Genomic DNA, 19,486 nt, shown 5'->3' with positions numbered 1-19,486 from the left:
ATGTGCTGCTGTGCTTTACACGTGCTACCAGCCCGGGCTCACCATCTCAGCTCGCACCTTCAGTGGGCAAACTTAAATTATTAGAGCAGTGGAAGGTTAATTTACACGTGCCTTAGCATGAATTTGGTAGCAGTGTTAGCAGCCAGAGGAATTTTGGGGAAAAAGTATTACCCTGTCACCTCTAACTCTGCTGTCCATATACCATTGCACACTTCTTTCTTCCTGCCATAGAGGTCCATTGCTTTGTACACTGCTGAACACGTTCCTATACTATCCAGAAGCTTATTTTTTTTAATAACTAGTTTAGAGAAGGGAAAAATAGCTACTGTGCTGATGTCTGTATATTGCTGCAACTCAAAGTGCTCTGAAATGTCTCTGCTTTGCAGTGAGTAAAACGTTTGTTGCTCTCAGAAAATTCCTGAAGAGAGTCTAAAGCTGTCTGGTTTTAAACTCAGTTTTAAGCCCTGTGTTCACCAAATGCTTGGGGCCAACAGAAATGACTGTGTTACCAAAATATAATAAATAAAAGCAGCCAGTGACAGGAAGCTTTTTGAACAAGAATAAAACGTCCCCTGGAATGTGCACAAGCCAAGTGCTCCAGCCCTGGGCTAGGGCAAAATGTAGGAGGAAAATGGCTGGCAATGAGTGCAAGATTTTAATGCTCTAGGTGCTCTTACAAGACAGTGTGTTTGTGTGTATGTAACGAATAATTAATGCTGGAAGTGCCCTGTGTTGACACAGTATGTGACAGTGTTGAGAGTCTAGAGTGCCCCACAAAGCTGTTGTTAGGTGTTGAATGTGGTTATTTTTGTCTATGCTTGAAAAGTAGTAGCATAACTGTGTGTGGTTTTTTTTTTTTTCAACTCAGCTTCATTTACCATCAAAATGTTTTACACCTGAATAGTGTAGCATTGGACCAGAAAAAGCTACAGCATGCTTAGGACTTCTATTCCGGTGTAAATGCATCTACCTGAAGGGAGATTTTACCGTTTTGTGGTTGCATTATTAACAGCAGTGAAACCTTCCAAGAGTGGACAGCATAAAAAACAGCCCACAAGCAAGAAATGAAAGTGATGCCTGGTTTTGGTGTCCAAACTTGAAGAAAGGGAAGCTGATTATTAATTTGCGTTTGTCTAAACCTTGTGAACACTCTTGACATGGGAAAGGTCATATTCCCTCTGTACAGAAAGACCTTGAGCCTAGTTGCTACTGTAATCCAGTGAGAAAGAAAGGATGCTCCTGTCCTGCAGCTCCATCCCTTGTCTGGGAGCAAGAGTGTTGCCAGGTTTCACTATTTAATTAGGAGTTTGAGACAGGCTGGCTCCTTTTCCTTGAAGTCCCGCCTGTTAGTGAGGGCAGCATGGGGCACCGGGGTCAAGCTGCATGTTGCTATGCTGGGGACAGAGCTCAGGGGTGGGGAGAGGAAACAGACCTGTCTCAGCCATGGGGACAGCCTGGTGAGGACCTAGGCTACCTTACCAGGCGGCTTGTGAGGACGCTGTGGTTCATGGCACACACTACATCTGCCTTTTCTCTGTGGCTGCCAGTCCTTGTGCCAGGGCACCTTCCCATCCATCCATGTGTTGAGAGCGTGAGATGGGTTCTCTGAATTGCAACCGGGCAGGAAATTCCCTCTCAAGCTGCAGAGGATGTAATGGGAAGAGGAAAAACCTCTTAGTCAGCATCGGCTTAATTTCTGATGGATGCATCAGTTTCCTCAAACATAAGAAAACTCTCCACCCAAAGAAGTCCCCGAGTGTGGAAAGCTGTTGTGTCTCTGGATGCCCTGGGAATACAGCTGCATCCTATCTTTCTTGTCACCTTTGTGAGACTTGGGGTTGGTGGGAAGCAACTTCAGAGCAGAGCACAGTTCCCTACCACAGAGAAGCCAGGCACAAGCTTGTAGGGATCTGCTCAGCCTTTGCACCAAGGAGAGCAGGTGAGAGTGTGTGGCAAGGTCTGTTTATAGTGCAATTCCCCAGTTAGGCAACTGCAGAGAAAGAGAGGTACATTTAGTGGTGACTCCTGAAACTATATGTGAAATTTTGCTGTTCCTCCATATCCCAGTTACTGCTGTGCACTAAAGGGGTTGAAATCACCCCAAATCTCCCACAAAAGTGATTCCTACAGTATCCATTGACATGCTGTGCAGTTGCGAAGGAGAATGCCTGTCAAAAATGATCTTTGCTTCAAAAAAACTCACGAAGAGTCAGTTTTTGCAGTAGTAGGATAGAGCCCTGAGCATGTGCAGCTCTGCATGGGTGAGTTCTCCTGGCTGGGACAGGTGTTTCTCTGTTGTTTGGCTTTAGGCAAGTCCCCTGTGCAAATAACTTCATCTCCTTCTGCTGCAGCTTGTCTGGCAGAACAGGATTTTTGTCAGTAGTTTGAGGACCTGTCTCCTGTAAGGTGTGCAGCCCCCAAATCACAGGATTTCTCATGAGTGTAAAAGGCCCGTCCACCTGGCATGAAGTACTTGTGGTGAAGTAAAACACACTGCAAATAGCATTGTCACTGTGGTTTTCACACTGAAGCATACAATGAAATAACTGTCAGCCTTTCGTCATATGTATATATTAGACCTCATTTTCCATCCCGTTCCCTGACCCTTTGAGTTAAAGGCAGGATCTGGACAGATTGCTCAACTACCTCCTGGTTTGGTTTGTACACCTGCAGCATGCCACAAAAGGACCCTGTGCAATGCAATCACTGCCTCAGGTAAGTTTTCTTTCATTCTGGTACAAGCAATATTTTGGGATGTAGCTGGCATTGGATCTGTGTGACAGCCTGGGAAAACAGAGGGATATAACATTGTGCTGCAGTAGGGGGTCCCCATCAGCAGAGAAAGGACAGAGAAGGGATGATTGATGCAGCAGCCACCAGGGTTGGTTTGGACCTGTCCTTGATGGGTGACTGCAGGGGTTGCTCTTTGTCTCAGGTTTTAGCTACCTTTGCTGAATTAGCCATGCCAGCAGTGTCGTATTGATCTCATTTAAGCGAGGACTGGCGGCACCTCCCACCTGAGGGTGTGCAGGGCTGCCCTGGGGGGTGCCCTGGTGCCATGGGGAAAAAAACAGTGCAGGGATTCCAAGAGGAAGTGCACAATATTTGCATTCCTGTAAGCGGAAGCTTCCCAAAGACTCCAGTTTCCTGTGAAGTAGTTCTCCTGCTAACTTGGCAGTGGCCTGCACGTGTGCAGCTTGCTCAGGTGAAGGTTTGGGGTCACAAAAGAGGAAGTTGTTTTACAGCAATGCCCTTATGGTGCAAAAAATAGCTTGCTGGGGTAGCAAGCAGTGCTCAAGTCTGTGAGCATTAATGTGTTAACCCCTGCGAATCTTGTGTCTTGCTCCAGACACTGTCTTTGCCTAGATACATTGCAGTTTTTGCTCTTTCCTTGGGGAATCTGATAAATGCAATAAATACTCACAATGGGCAAACCCTGTCCGTAAAGCAAAGTTCCTCTGCATCTTCTCTGCATCTCATGCAGATGGTGCTGCCCCAAGCAATTCCCAAACTAGAGAGTAGGGGAGAAAACTGCTGCCCAGCTCAGCACCTACTGCCCCAGTTCTGCTTGCTGGTGTGTCCACCAACATTTCCAGTGCAGAGAAGGCTTAAATGTCAGGTGTGTTTTGAATTCTGGAGCAGTTACATGGTATTCATTCCTCCTTGCTGTGAAAGGAGCCCTGGTGGAAGCCAAGCACTGTGCCCCGGAGAGCCAGGGCCAGCGGCTTGCTGGGCACATCACTTCCTTGCATGCACCGTGGAAACACCTTTGCGCTCACTGAGTTGGGCTGAAGGGACCTTCGACTTTAAAAGCTGTTGCTACTCATGCTAAAACTCAGGTCTCTACTCTCTAACTCTCCAGAGCTAGCACATTCCCCCTCATTTTCCTGTGTCTTACCTGCCCTGAAGGTCCACACTTTTCCCAGCCAATGGACACGCTGACAGACCTGTCAACACCGTCCCAACACAGGCTGAGCTGCACTGCACTGCACTGCACTGGCTGCTTTCTGGGCTACTGCACAATCCAAAGCCTCTGTTTCTGTCCCGTGATGCTGCAGGCTAGCCCGTGGCACACAGGCACAGAGGGGTCCCCATGAGCTCTTCCCTCCCCCGGCACCCCTGTGCCCCTCTCTGCCAGCGGTTTCGAGTCAGGTGCCTGAGTCAGCAGGTGCCGGGGCTCAGCCGGGAGGGAAGGGTGCTTGGTTTGTGCCTGGATGGGCAGCAAAGCGGTGCTGGACACCTGGGGCCACACACCGGCGGGCAGCTGGGCACTAGTGGAGGAGCAGAGGGGAGTGACGCTGGGGAGCTGGTGAGGGGCAGGAAAAGCAGCAGAGGTGCTTGAGCAGCAGCAGCAGCCCCTCAGGAAGGAAGGAGGGGATGAAGGAAGGAAGCAAGCTGAGCCAGGTCAGGGAGAGAGGTGCCTTGTTTTTCTGCGGGGACCTCGATGTTCTGGGGTTGCAAAGGGGCTGATTCAGTGCCCCCTCAAAAAAGGCAGCCAGGGGCATTCTGCTCCTGGGCTCTGCCAGGGGCCACTGTCCCCTTCTAGGGGTGGGGGACAGAGCCCTCTTCTGCTGTGCTGTCTTTATTTCTATGTTTCTTTATCTTTGTGACGGAGGTCAGCATCTCCTCCAGATCAGCAGCCCTCAAATCAGTCTGTCTGGGAGACAGTCCTGATAGGTGCTACAGGATTACTGTGAGGAGCACTGTGGCAGCCTCCTGTCCCAGGTCACCTACTGACATCCCCCTGCTTCGTGCCAAGCCATGAGCAGCACCCCCAACCGAAGCCGTGCTGTCACAGGAGATGTCTTGAGGCCAGCCTTGTCCTTCCTCTCATCGACTCATAGGTAATGCAATAACAGATGGATGGAGAGTTGTAGGGTAATCACAGCCCCAGGAGCAGAAGACGTGCAAGGGTGTCTGCCTTGAGGAGCCATGCCTGCGCCCGCCTGGCTCTTGTTCTCCCTGGTGGCTCTGAGCCTATGCCCAGCAGTGAGCCCAGGTTCGGCCATCCATCTGGCCCACGACATGCCTCAGAGCTTGGCCAGGCTTTCTCCCCAGTCCCATAGGTCGTTTTGGAAAGGCCACTCTAGAGGGGCAAGTGGCACCATGTCCAACCTCGCATCTGTGTGTGTGGACACTGGCCTGCAAACGCAGCGCTGGGGCAGGGCAAGGCGAGGGCCAGGCGGCACGGTGCAGCGGGGCTGGTGCACGACAGCAGGAGCCCTGCCTCCCGCACAGCCCTGGCTCCGCGCTCGAGAGCTGCTGCACACCTTCATGCTCTGCTTTGTTGAGAGGAGACTGGTAAAACTAGACAGCAATCCAGGGGACTGACAGAAAAGATCCGAGGGCATGAGGGAAGGGTCAGGGTGTTTCCTTCTGTGAAACTGGGGGAAAAGGTGATGAGGAGGAACCCAGAAGAGTAGTTTTGTTGACCTGGGCCTGCTTTTCCACCCTCCCAGGTGTTTGCAGCTGCACAAAGCTCCAGACAGGCCTGAGCTTGGCTTGTTCCTCTATCCCTGTCACGACTTTGCCCAGTGCAGAACCAGAGGTACCTGCCGCCCTCGCTCAGTCTGCTGTCAGGATGCAGCTGGGCAGGTCAAGGTCTGCCAGGCACACATAACACTGTGTCCTGTGCCAGAGCTGGGGAGGGAGAACATCCAGAGCATCCCTCAGCTTCTTTGTTTCTTTGTTTTTTATCCCTGGAGAATCCCAGCAGCTGTGATAGTGCTGCTTAAACCTTGCAATGAACAGGCTAAGGGTTTGGCAATCTCTGCCTCATTTACCTTGTTGCAAATGCTGTAATTGTTTTAGTTTGGAAATGTTTGCTCTCCATTTAAAGCAATCTGTTTCAGTGCGAGAGTGCGAGAGAAGAGTTAGATGCGACTAAATGCATCACCAGAGTTTAAAGCAGTACAAATAGCAATTAAAGAGATCCTGGGCAATTTGCATTGCTTTCCCCTGAATATATGTGCACACATCAGTAGAAATAAATATTTTTCTTGCATAGCAATTTAATTAGAACTGATTAAAGTAAACATGTCCTGAAGGTTTGAATATGATAACAGCACTGCATTATATATTTTGATTAAATAATGGATTCTTTGCTTGAACAGGGTAACTATCCACCCGAAACACAGAGGTGAAACTTTAGTTAATAATAAAACTCCCACCAAGTTCAATAGAGCTATATTTCACCTTAATTGTACTCATAATTACGCTTTCACAGTCTGATTACAGAATTGACTGTTTCCCACTTGGAGGGGGGTAGACATTGTTGTACACCTCCTACAAAAAAACTGGGAAACAAGGACTATTGATATGCAGTACACGAGCCTGGGCTCAGGAGCAAGGTGATTTGGCCCATCCAGTGCAATGATGGAGCTCCCTTATCCCTGGATGCCACAGGAGCACTGAGAGTTGCCACATGGGCTCTCATTAAAGAAGATACAGTAAGATTAGCCTGGAGCGGTGGCTGCCAGTTCCTGTGGATCTGGCTCCTCCGGCACTCAGGAGAAGTAACTGAGGAAAGCAGGCTGACTGGGAGCAGGTTTAAATACGCTGCACGAGACCTGACCTGCACTGGAAAACATACGGGGGTTTCTCAGGTTGAAAAATGTTAAAAACAGCTGTCCTTGATGAGCAGATAGTGTTCAGTAGCCAAGGACCTGTCTGGATAACCTCCGGACATACTTCATAAATAGCATCTGTTTCTCAAACCTGCTATTTAAAAAATCTCTTGCTGAAGCCAAACCAATGCCCTTTCATTTGTGTACAACTCAGATATCCAGTTCTTGGGTGTGTATTTCCTCTGGACATCCCGGAGGATATCTCTGGCCCCACTGTTTGTGAAATGAAGTTGGTAACGTGACTGAGGACGCTACGCCACAGTCTGTGTACATGCCTGTGTGCAAACAGCTGGTGTGTGCTGCTGCTTGGTTCCACATCTGGCATCTCCTTCACACAGCGGAAAGGGCACAGGAGCTCAGATTTGACACCAACACTGAGGTGCACTTCCTCCTCAGCGTATTGGTTCGGTGCTTTGTGATCTTCATCTCCCTACCACAAAAAAAGGAAATAAAACCATCCTCCTTCGTAAAGCTCCCTGGGCACTAGAGCTGTGAGTCTGTATTAAACCAGATGTTTCTATGAGGAATAAGTGACCATGACTGTACAAAGTAACAGAGGCAAGTTCATCATAGACATTTTTTTCCCTCCAAACTAACCGCAAATCAGGGCTCTTCTAGGTCCAGATGGGAAATGCCAGTGAGATGTTCGTATCCTCTCTGCCCAGGTCTGATCTAAACCCACTAGACTAAAATACATGCTACCAAGGACTTTCAGGGGTTGGGACCAGGACCTTTGTGGCTTTTACCTTAGCAGTGCTACTTGTGTTTTGAGCTATAAAACTCCGCTTCTCTCTGTATATTTGTTTGGTGTGGGATGAATGTAGATAGTCTGCTGTTCTACTGCAGACTTCCTTGCATTTACTAATTTAAGACTGCCATTCAGACTAAAATTTCCAGGTTGCCTCATGATGAATTTGTAGTCTCTATGGAGTGTTTGAGAGATATTTCCGTATCCTGAAATAACTAGAGGCTTGTGATACACCACTTCATGACTCTGTGGTGTTCCATGACTAACAGGATGGAGGACAAATGTCACTGAACTGTTGTACAACAGAACAGCCACTGTGCCACTATCCTTCATTGAAAACCAATACAACTGAACTGATGAGTTAAGACACATAGGTTTTCATGCCAGCTAAAAATAATGGGCATTTGCATTTTTAGTGGATTTGTGTAAGCAGAACTTTATTTGGTGCCTTCCACAGGGTTCCTGGCAGTACTCTTAAAAAAAAAAAAAAAAAGATTGAGAGCAAATACTGACCTTCAGATAACCCAGCTTTGAATCTGGGTGATTTGCGGTCTGACAGGACAATTTGCTTGCTCCTGAGTTAGTTTTTATGTGAAAGAACAGGCAAATACACAATAAAATATTGTCCCAAGTTTGCAAACTGAATCAGTCAAGTTCCAGTCTGTCAAAATTAGCAGTAGGTGGGGGCCAGTCTTACCCTTGCCCTGATAACCCTTGTTCTTGCAGGCTGAAAATGCAGCAAGAAACAAAGGAAGGGCTGCAGAGCAGATTTCAGGTAAGCTGGGCTGGAGCTAAGGTTCTGACTTTTCAGCAAAGGCTCCACATCTAACTGTTTCAGGGATATTTAAAGTCGTGTTTTCAAAGCATATCACTACAGAGAGCCCTCTGGGAAGAGCTGGTTGCTCATTATAGTGCCCAGAAATGCAGGCTAAGCTGCTCTGAAGATCTAGCTCTGTTTGTGGCGGCTGAACTGTTTTAAAAGCCAAACCCTTTTTTTCATATAAACAGCAAACTGACTGATGTCAAGTCAGGTTTGAAAGATAAGATAAGAGTGCTTCAGTGAGGAATAAATGGAGGACAGCTTATGGAAACTGAGTTATGGTAAACAGATAGCATCAAAAAGAAGGTGGTTTTATGTGGTGCTGTGCATAGCAGAGGTGGATAGAGAGTGTTAATATATTTTTCAGAGCTGTGGGAGAAGACGATGAGAGGGAGGCCATGGGTTCCCCACCCCTGTCATTGCAGTGGCCAAGAACCCCATGCCATGAACCTGAGCAAGGGGATCTGGAAGCTGGTGGGATGCAGCAGTGTGGGCTCAGCATTTCAGAGGCAAGATCTGAGGGCGATGAGAGGAATGGAGGGAATGTGATAAGACTGAGGGAGGATTCGTTGAAGGAAAGGGAAGGAATGAGCAGAGGAGAGGAGGAGGTGTGGGATGGCCAGAAGTAGCCCTTTCAACCGTCTCCCACTTTCCCCAAACTGGAGGCAGGTTTGAGTTGCTCAGCTGAAACTCAGGGGGACTGCTGTACTGAGGGGTGTCCCTGTTCCTCTTATGGATGAAGCAGATACCCTGACTAGTGTCCCTGCAGCCATTCCTGATGGCAGGCACAAGGGACAGCGAGCTGCCAGAAGTCACTCCCCTCCTGGCCACCAGCAACCTCAGAAATGGCAAGACTTTGTTGTTATTGTCCTTGTGTTTGTAGATGACTTGGCCCAGGCAAAGATGAAAGCCTGTGGCAATCCATAAGTTGCTGTGGATGTTCCTGTGAGGACAGTACAAGTCTGCAGGATCATAACTTAGAGACTGTTTTTTCAACAGAAAGCTCTTGCTTTTTGAAAAAGTGAACCAATGTAATTCCGCAGCACAGAAAATAGCTTGGCAATTGCATCTGTTCGCGCTGCCAGTCACGGGAAGCTGCTGAGCTGCACTGTGCGGCCGGTGCTGCTGGGTGCTGCGGGCAGAGAAGCTGTGGCCGTGCATCAGCGTTCCCCATCAGAGCTGCTGTCATACTCCTGGCTCCAGCACTAACCCAAGTGTCTGCTCACTCTTATCAACAAGCCCTGCAGGTAGCGTTACATGTTTGTCCAGTCAAAATAGAAATATTCCTTAACTCCGAATCTCCCTGGCCTCTCTCTTTGTATGCTAGTTTCTCTTGGTGTCCAATAGATTGATATATTTATATTTAACTTTTCTGGCTATATAAATTCATGCCTACAATGCTCATAACTGCAAGAATTCAGGAAAAAAAAATAGACAATTAGACAAAATTCATCATGATGGAAATGTATAATACAAGTGAGTCTGTAACTCACTTACTAATCTCACACATGTGAGCTAATGATCTGGCAGTTTTGAGGTATGAACATAACCCAAGCCCTATATCTGAACACCTGGACCTTTACAGAGACTTAACACAAATGTGGATTGGGTAGCTCACAAACACTTTGAGAAAGCTCTAGGTGAAACAGAGGAGGTCTTTAAAGCCACGAGTGGAGGAAGACAGTGGGATATAAGACAGACAAAGCCAGACAGGCTACACAGCTCTAGTTAGCTCTAGTTAGGGGATTCTTTGGCATAGATCTTTTGGGGTCATTGATCAGTTTTAACTCTCAGTCTCTTACAAGCCATCATACATTTAGTTGAAAGCACTAGAAGGATGGTGCTCTGCAGATTTCCTGGCCTCTCAGAGTTGACCAGACTTCACTGCTGGCACATAAAATACTATGTGGAAAGAATCGTGGTGAGGAAAAGATTTCACAATGTCAGCAGTACCCAAAGGGAGGACGAGGTGGAGCTCTCGATGAGTAATGTGAGGTTTGGTACCAGCAGGTCTAAATATTTCAGATAAAAGTTGTGATTTCATCCTGGTATTTTGGTGGAGATCTGTCCTACTTACGTGTGCTGTGGCCAACCTGCTTTCCCCTCACACCGAAAGAGAAAAAAAAAAGGATTAGTATTCCCTCCCTTGCTCTGTTGGTGCTGGCCTCCTGCAAGGGACACCTTTACATCCCTGCTCCTACTCTGTCCCATCAGTCAGCCAGCAGATGGACCTCCTGATCTTTGCAGTGTTGCTTCCCAGGTGGTTCTCCCCATACTAAATGGGCATATCTTGGGCAATCTCTGCCTCTTCAAAACCCTTCTCCCTTTCCCCATGCCAGGTGCTGCTTTCCCACCATCCCACACACTGGCCATGCTCTCTGCTACAGAACACACCAACAGGGGATTAAGTCAAAGTAAGGTGGGTGCAAATGTCCCACCTGTCTGAGAGGCAGGCGGCTGAATTCTGTCTGTGCTGCAGAAAGGGCTGTGCAGCTGGATCGCAGTGGGATATTTTGATCTCATGGTCAGCTGAAGTGCAGGTGAAAAAGATGTGTGACTGATGATCTGCCATTTTGAGCTGGAGGAGAAAATGACGAGGAGCCTGCATTAAATGGTATTAAACCATACTTGGCAGACTCTGATTCCTCCACCAAGTATCTGTTGCTAGAGGGCATGAAAATATACCTGTTGGGTTGGATGGGCAAGGTGCAGAGATAGTACCAGGAGGCAGGATTTACACTGAGACCGTGCAGAAACCAGTGTGCTGTTATTTGGTGAAATATCACTTAAAAGCAAATAGTGATGTCCATGTCTTCTAAGCAGGAAAATGCAGGTGTGATTGCTGATGACTGTCTGAGAGGTCTGGGAAGAAATATCCCAGGATATGGAAGTGGCAACGCATTTCTACTGGTGTTTCACTAGTAGATCTCAATGCGTTTTGCAGTGGAAATCTCTATGGTTACTTCCGCTTTGTTGTGAGGAATACAGAGTTCAGGTACTGGATTTGCAGGGAAGGGAGGAGAGACAGACATTGTAGGAAATCTGCATAATCTGTTATCCTCTTTAGGGACACATGATAATTAAAACAAGCATACAGAGAGCCTTTGACTGGCACAAGGTCTCAATAAACTAAAGCCAAGCTACCTGCAATTCATTGTCTTGATTTTGTGACAGTCATTTGAGTGTAAGAGCAAATGCTGTATGGTAATGGGGATTTTTTTTCCTGTTTACCTCTTTCCAGTAGCTGAAAACTAGAGTTTCCAATAAAAAAAAATTGCAAGGTACCAGCATAACTGGCAATGGCAATAACTCCTTGTGCTCTCTTTGTGCTGCTAGGAACCTCTGCCTTAGTATTGCGGGCATATTCAATGTTCATATTCATGTTCTCATGGGTTTCAGGGGAAATGAAGTGTCACTTAATCTTCTTTCCCCACAAATCTTTGGTTTTCCCACCACTACCCTAACAAAACCCTCCAGCACTGAACACAATAGATCATTAAACCTAAACTGATGCCTTCAATATTACTGGAATACAATAAAGAAAATTTCAACACAGCATTAAAAATATGTCACCTTCACTGTGGCATTGTACGGGAACTGACACGACTTCTTATTTTGTTTGCCCATGGAAGGGAGCTGTCATTTTCATTGCTAAAATATTTGTCCATTGCATGGAAATAATTGCAAATGGAACAAAACAAAATGTTTTTATTAAATACAGGGCTGGTCTTGTTTTTTCCAGTAAATGTTTGATGTTTTCAATTATCTTCCCTCTCTCCTGGGGATAATATAATGGACAGTTACAGATCACCTTCCATCTCAGAAGATCCCAGATTATGTAGGAATCACTTCCTTTGTCACTGAAATGTTGGTACCCATGGGGCAAACACCATCAGAAAATTTGTCCCCATGGGGAAGCATAATGAAGGTGAGTCACCTTCTGTAGAGCCGGGTTTTTTTCAGGATACAGCCTCCAGTTCACAGTTCTTGCCAAACTCAAGGGTTAGCTTTAAGGTGTCAAATCTGGCTACCCTGTGGCTGAGGAATGAAAACCAGCAACTGTCTGAATTCCAGGGGTGGTGCTGGGAATAGCTACAATGAAATGAAGTCCCACCAACTTTGATCTTGGATCTCCTGTACAGGATTAAAGGGGTAACTGAGTTTGGGCCTGAGGCACAAGTACTTGGGGAAGCAGGAGGGTGGGGTTGCTAAGTTTTCATGGGAGTTTACTGAATATATTATGTTAAAGTGAAGGTAACTTTCTTTTGTCATCATGATCCATTTCTTTTTTAACTGTGAGTGCTTCAAGGCCCCTGCAGCATCACAGCAAGGACACGGCAGACTTGTGGTATTCCCTGCATGGTGCTGCTTTGTTTCGGTTGAAGAGGTGACACAGCCCTGGATCAAGCCTGTAAATAAGAATGGAGCAAGAAAATATTTGTTTGCACAGATCCAAACACTATTCTTCTTCTCCTCGCTTTCTCCCAAGCTTGATATGATCAGTTCACATACCTGTCACTTCCCCAGGATATGAACAGCTGCAAGAAACCCCTCTGGCTGCTGTCAGTCTGGCTCGAGACAGCTTTGCAGGAGCGGCTCCAAGAGAAGAGAGTGCTGTCCATACAGATACAGCATTTGATCTCCACCATTGTCAGAGTGAGGAATCGTATTTCCCCCACCCCCGGCCTCTGGGTAAGAAACGGCAAACATATTATAAAGGTACTGTAATAAGCCTGCTGGAGATGTGTTTGCAGCCTCTTTCTCCTCCCCAAACTGGAATGTGCCTAAGCTCCTTCTGGTCTGCTTATTTCTTTTTTTCTGGCAGCCCTTGGGGAAGGCACCTAATGCCTTTTCGCAAACATTATTTATGGACTCAGAATGCCAGGAACGTGTCTTTACAAATAGTCTGTACAATATGTACTGAGCCCTCCTGTCTGGCACCTAGTTATGTCAGTCCACAATGCTCAGATTTCTTTGGCTTTTTGCTGTAAGCGAGATCTACTGATCCTGGGTTGTTTCCACATGAGCAGAGTACTGTAATGACCGACGAGCTGCACTCATATGACGTGCACAGTAGCATCACATTTGCTCACAGTTCCTGGTGACTCCTGCTTGCATCCTAGGGGAAATGTTTAGTGCTTCAGGAAAAGAGAAAGGTCAGTGTTGGATGCTACAGGTTTGCCCCACAGCGGGTGAGATCGCTTGATCTATAGTATTCCATCTCTTACCCAGCACCGCTCCCTTCAGTGAGGTTTATATTAATTAGATGCACCTGTAGGTCCAAGTGGGTGCTCTGCTTGTGTACCCAGCACCAAGGTTAAAGAGCAGGTTCAGACAAGACAGGCATTTGTAGATGCACTTTTTATCAAAACCACCTAAAAACCTTCATTTGGATAAAACCCACTGGCTTTGTTAATATTTCTACTTTTTTAAGCTCAAGAACACAGCATAAAATCTTCTGAAAGAAGCTTGGTGGGTTTTGCTTCTTACCTAAAAGAAAGAGGGAAAGGCTGCACTTTCACATCTTTATATTATTTCCCATTCCTTGTGAACCTGGAATGCTTTATAAATTACGTAGATTTTGATCTCAGTGTAACAATGTTAAAGGAAATGCCTCACTCTCAGTCAAGAGTTTGAGACAAAGTGAAGAAGAGTGTATCCAACTAAAAGCGTAGGGCAGGAACTGATCTGAGTTGGAATTTGGTCTGTGTGCAAATATTCACATCTCTGTTATTCAGTGAATACATCACCCTTAATGACTGTAGTTGCATGAAAAGTCCAGATTTACTTTTAAATCCAATGGCAACATCTCCACCAGCACAGGACCTGTAGCTTATCCAGTGACTCCTGGATGTTTTGCTGGCCGTCTCAGCCCCTCTCCAAGGCCTCACCTACAGCTACTCCTGAACCACTGCACCCCCTAGTTTATCTTCAAGACAAGGCTCCGTCTTCTAGACCACTTTTTTCTGAATGCTGGCAGAAAGAATGGGACTTGCTGACTTCAGACAAGATGCCAAAGCATGCAGAAGGGATGCATACTGTAAATAACCTCTTAAAATTCATTTTGAAAAGAGATGAGGGGAGGAAAAACTAAATACTCAGAGATGCTGACTTGCCATGTATAGTCATCCTCCCTCACTGGGGATTAATCATCTCCCCCTTCACGCCCAGAAGACCAGCTACACACATTCCTCATTTTCTTCATTGCTGGAAAGAAATTTGATTTTTGGCATGCCTTTTGTAGGATTCAGAATACCTTGTGCTGTGGTGAGTGTGAGGGAAGGGAGTTTCACATCTCAGCAGATATGCTAAAGGCATGTATTACCGGCTGAGATCTCCACCTCACCCAGATTGCAGGGAGCCATTTGTGGCTGCCAGATCCCACAGCGCTGGCACAGACTGGACTTATCAGGCTGAAGACTCTGGGGTTCTGTGTATCGCTGCCTATTGCTGGAGATCAATATGCTCTTGCAGGGCAGAAGTCCCTTCTGAGTCATTGAAAACTGAGTACGGAGGAATCAGAAGGAATGGGATTTCAAATGAGATCTAGTTACTTGCCTTTACTGTCTGTAGACTAAGTGAATTTTGGGTCCTATGTTACAAAATAAACCAGGTACGATGTGGATTCCCCTGAAGACAGTCTTAGCCTGTTAAAAAAGCCCCAGGAGAGGGTTCTTAATGGCACTGACAGGTCCCTCTCCACCATGTGTCTGGTGTGGTTCAAGAAGCCGTTGAGAAAGTGAAGTTAATAGGAATCTGGGCCTCCTTACCGCTGGGGTTAAACCATGGTCTTGCTAATGATGCAGCATTTCCTGGTATTTGTAATGACAATGAAATGGATAAAGAACATTTACCTGGTGAAAAGCTGGTAGCTAGCCCAGTTCCGAAGGCGCGTTACAAAAAGACTGATCTCCCACAAACCAGTTGTCATGCAATGTGGCTGAATCATTGTGATCAAAAGCCACAAAAGGAGGAGCTGTGGACAGAGTTTCATGAACATCACGGTGCTTTGACCACACTCTCCCACCTTGTCAGTGTTGGAGTTTGCCTGTACATACATTTGTCCCCACTCTGTGCTCTCAACCTATACTAAGATCTCAACGTGTGTTTGGTACATTGAACTCACAGATGTTTGTGTTCCCCTGTTGCCCGCCAGCAAAATTTCACAAGAGTTTTCCTTCATCATGACTTAGAGGTCATTGTCTCATGTGACACTCAAAAATGTAATCATTCCTGGTTGGAGCTGGCTGTGACCACGAGGAGGAGGGAGTTGACATGTTCGAACATAGGCGAGGACTCTCTCTGAGCCCACACCTCTATGGGTTGCTGTGCAGCATGCACAAAGCTGCACTCTGAGAGCAGCTTTTGCAGATCCCTCAGAAACAGTCCGTGAGCTCCCAGCATCCAGTGGGTCGCAGGCTGCTGTCAGTCATGCAGTGGCCCCCACACTTCACTAGGTGATTGGCAAGAGCGCTGGGCAGGTAGCAAACTGCAGCATGGCAGGATTGTGGTGCTCTCTCTGCCTCCTCCATAACATTTTCTTTTCTTGCAACCACAAGCAAAGAGGTGATTTAGGGACCAGGAGCTTTGTCCAATGGGGCTGGATGCATGCTGAGGTTTGGAGCCACCTTGCCCACGTGGGATGCCTGGAAATGAAGCCATAAGCTCTGATCCTGGTACATATTCATGTCAGCTGAGAGTGGCCTGTAGTTTTGGAGCAGATGGTTATCAGGATGAGAGCTGTTTCTCACCATGCATGAAGTTGGTGCCTGTGTGAATGCACAGCCACAAGTCATTGCAAATTGCCAAACAGTTATGGGCAGAGAATCTAGGAGAGGGTTTTGTTAGAGTCACCCAAATGTAAGCCAGGAAACACATTGCTGACAGAACTTATGCTAGGAAGATTTGGACCAGATGATGAGCTGGATAAAACTGTCATTTCTTAGCAGATGTTTTATTCTTAGTTACAAGAAGTGCTGTAACATTCAGACCTAATCATAGTGAAAAAAACACAAGCCATCTTTTAAGCAATGCATGAATAAAAGCTGTGTATTCAAACACAGAGCTCACTGTATCTGTCAGACTAATGTGGTGACTTTTTCGTCACTTTTGCAGCAGCTTTTAAAGGAAGGATCCTGGCCCCCAAGAGAACTGCTTACCTGCTGAAGCGTAACATCATACTCTCAATCCTTTTCCTTGCCAACCCTAAGCCTGCTCTGTCTTGTCTGAGCTGCATGCTGCGGCAGGAGCTAGAAAACTGAGAGCTGTATGCCGAGAATCCTTGGGATGTTGATGTACAGAATGGTGGGTGGTGTTATTTAGATGTATTTGTAAACAAACAAATACAGCTGATTAAAGCTGGATGGCCATAGAGGTTTCTGTCCACCTCTGAACATCCCACCCTTGTCTTGGCAGTTTATGGGGATCTCAAGTTACTGAAAAGGCCAGGTTGCCAATGGATGTCTTAGGAGCTGCCTCACATGTGGTTCAGCTCCTGCTGACAGAGACAGCAAATCTGGAGTAAGGCTGCACTACTGCAGCACGATATTCTCCTTATTTGGTGGGATGTTTCAGTCCAGCTGTCAGCAAATGCCATTCCTGGTACCCTGCAGGTCTGAGTGCCGGCTCACAGGAGAACTTGATCGCGTATTAAGAGAGAGGGGCTGGCACACAAGCACGCTCCTACTTCACTGATCAGCACTTCTTACCTTAAATGTTTCAGGCCCACAAGCTACATGATTAAAATTGAAGGCAAAAGCAGTTTCTTGGAGACTGTGCAGCCATCTAGCGTTATTGTATATATAGCATGCTGGTTACCTTCTGAGACCCCAGATCACTGCAGTGCTTTTTTTCTACTCCACCCCCAGCTGAATGTGTAACTTTTAAGTTACAGGAGATTTAGTTAAACTTGCCAACCCACTGATCTTTATGATCTCTGAATTTTGTGACCACCTGAAGGTCATACTTGTGGATGGAGAAGAATATTCTGCTACTGTATTTATTTTAGTCATAGCAAGTATGTGTTGCTATCAGGAAGAGCAACCAGGTTGTCCATGGCTGCAGCACACTTTGATTCTCAAGGAAAAGAAAAGAAAAAAAAGAAAAGAAAAGAAAAGAAAAGAAAAGAAAAGAAAAGAAAAGCCAACAAAACAACAAACAAACAAACAAAACCCAAACCAAATTAAAAAACCCTAAATTTAAGTTTGAAGATCAGTGAGCAAACTTCAGGGATGCTACTGCTGTCTACCACTATGCATGTTCCACAGGGCTTTGGAGACTTTTTAATTTGCTCAGGAATAGGAAAGTCTTATATAGTGAAACATAAAAGAGGAAAACAGCCTGAATCTGTAATTCTCACTTTTCTCATCTAGAAAAAAAATCTTATTTCAAAGTCTCAGCTTCCTCTTTGGTCATTCAGCAGACAGGCCAATTAGTACAAGGAACTACACTTACAGTTTGTAGTAAATTAGTTAGACAACCTGTGCAGGCACAGAGCATGATGAAACAACATGCATTCTTGTGTTGCATACCAGAGTGACAAGTAAATCTCAAAGGTGACAACCCAGGGTTACTGAGACTTACCAGCAGCCACTCGGCCAACCTGAGAACAGAACCGTCTTTGTTTACAATCTGCATTTTTCTGACTCTTATCTGCTCCCTTCCACTGTAATTTCCCCCAGCCCCCTCTGTGCCACTAGGTTCATCTTTCTCCGCACCTTGCATTATACCGTATAAGTGTCCAGGTGTCTTATGAGGGACTTTCATCTTCTGAGACAAAAGGTGATGGACTGCTGGCTTTCTGCACTGCAGTAACAAGTTGCCGACTAGGGAGGAAAAAGAAATTGCTTCCGGACAGAAGTTGCATGTTACAACGTCTTTATTTGAGTTAAGCAGTGAGTGGAGATTTGTGCCATGAGATACATAATTTTCTGGATCCTGCTACACTTACGGAAGGTGCTACCAGCTCTGGTTGTTTAACATGCTGTGCTGGGGGAAATAGCCCCATTCCCACCCCCTAAGAATATGCCCCATGAACAATTTACATAAACACTCTTATTCCCCTCGTTAGCTCAGACCATTAATATCAAATACTGAAGTCTCAGCCTGAGGAATGGCTGAGGGGAGCAGTGACAAGCAGCACATACCCATTCCACAGTCACAGTTGGATCTGGAGGAGGACATTTGTCAGCATTGCCTCAGTCACACGTGCTAAGCCAGGGTGAGAACCTTGTCTGCAAGAGTGGACATGAATCTTTTGCACACTCTGCTTCCAAGTGTCTGTCCGTCTCTGGGATGTTAAAAACAGACTGTGGTACATGTCCAACAGGCTCCAGCCACAACTGACTGATCGGCAGCATTCACCTGGGATAATTTTTTGAAACACATGGTTTACAAAGAGTCTTTCACTGCAAAACTTTTTGTGGGTGTTGGATATCTGAATGTCACCAAAGAGATGGCTGATTAATTACTGTTCTGCTATTTGTTTCTGGTGACTTTTACCAATAAACAGGGAAAGTAGTTGAACACAGAAACACCCTGTGCACGAAGGCAAGCGCTCCCCCAGGAGCTCACAGAGTCGCTCTCCCGCGGCAGGGCACGGCATGGCACGGCATGGCACAGCAGGGCGTCCCGGGCCCGGCTGGCTGCAGCCCGGGCGGGTGGGAAGGAGCAGGAGGGCTGCTGCACAACAGTACAGCCTCTGCCTGAGAAAATGAACGGCAGTTGTGATGCTGAGCCGTCCACAGGGAGCCACGACCCCACAAACCACCATCAAACCACCTCTCACCCCAAACAGCTACAGACACCGTGCTGGGCAGAGCAGGAAATGGCTGAAAGAAAATTGTCTAATTTAAGTGATAATCTGAGGTGAGGTGGTATATGTCTCACAATTCTAAAAATTGTTTTAATTATACTACAAAATAATGTGTATGGATACAGGAACAAGGCAGAACATTTGCTTTCTGTTATGTACTTGAGGAAGAGGGTTATTTTCTTTGGATATGAGGTATAAATTATGCTCTGTACAACTTCTGGGCAGGACAGACCTTATTGTGGTTTGTGTTTGTTTGTTTGTTTGTTTTAATAAGTAAAGGTGTTAACATTTATATCCCACCTAAAACCTTTGCAATTTCATTTTCCTGAGTGCTCTTGAAGTTCTAGTCACACCTTCGTCCCCACTTCTGCCTGCAACTGGCTTTGGGAGCCACTTGAGCCACCATCATATTAGAGCTCGGATGCATTTCAGTTGTCATCTAGGTGATTATTCTACTGTAATGATATAGCTTGGAAAGC

The sequence above is a fragment of the Nesoenas mayeri genome, assembly GCF_963082525.1.
Source record: "Nesoenas mayeri genome assembly, chromosome: 7".
Taxonomy (NCBI): domain Eukaryota; kingdom Metazoa; phylum Chordata; class Aves; order Columbiformes; family Columbidae; genus Nesoenas; species Nesoenas mayeri.
This window is presented reverse-complemented; position numbering follows the sequence as displayed.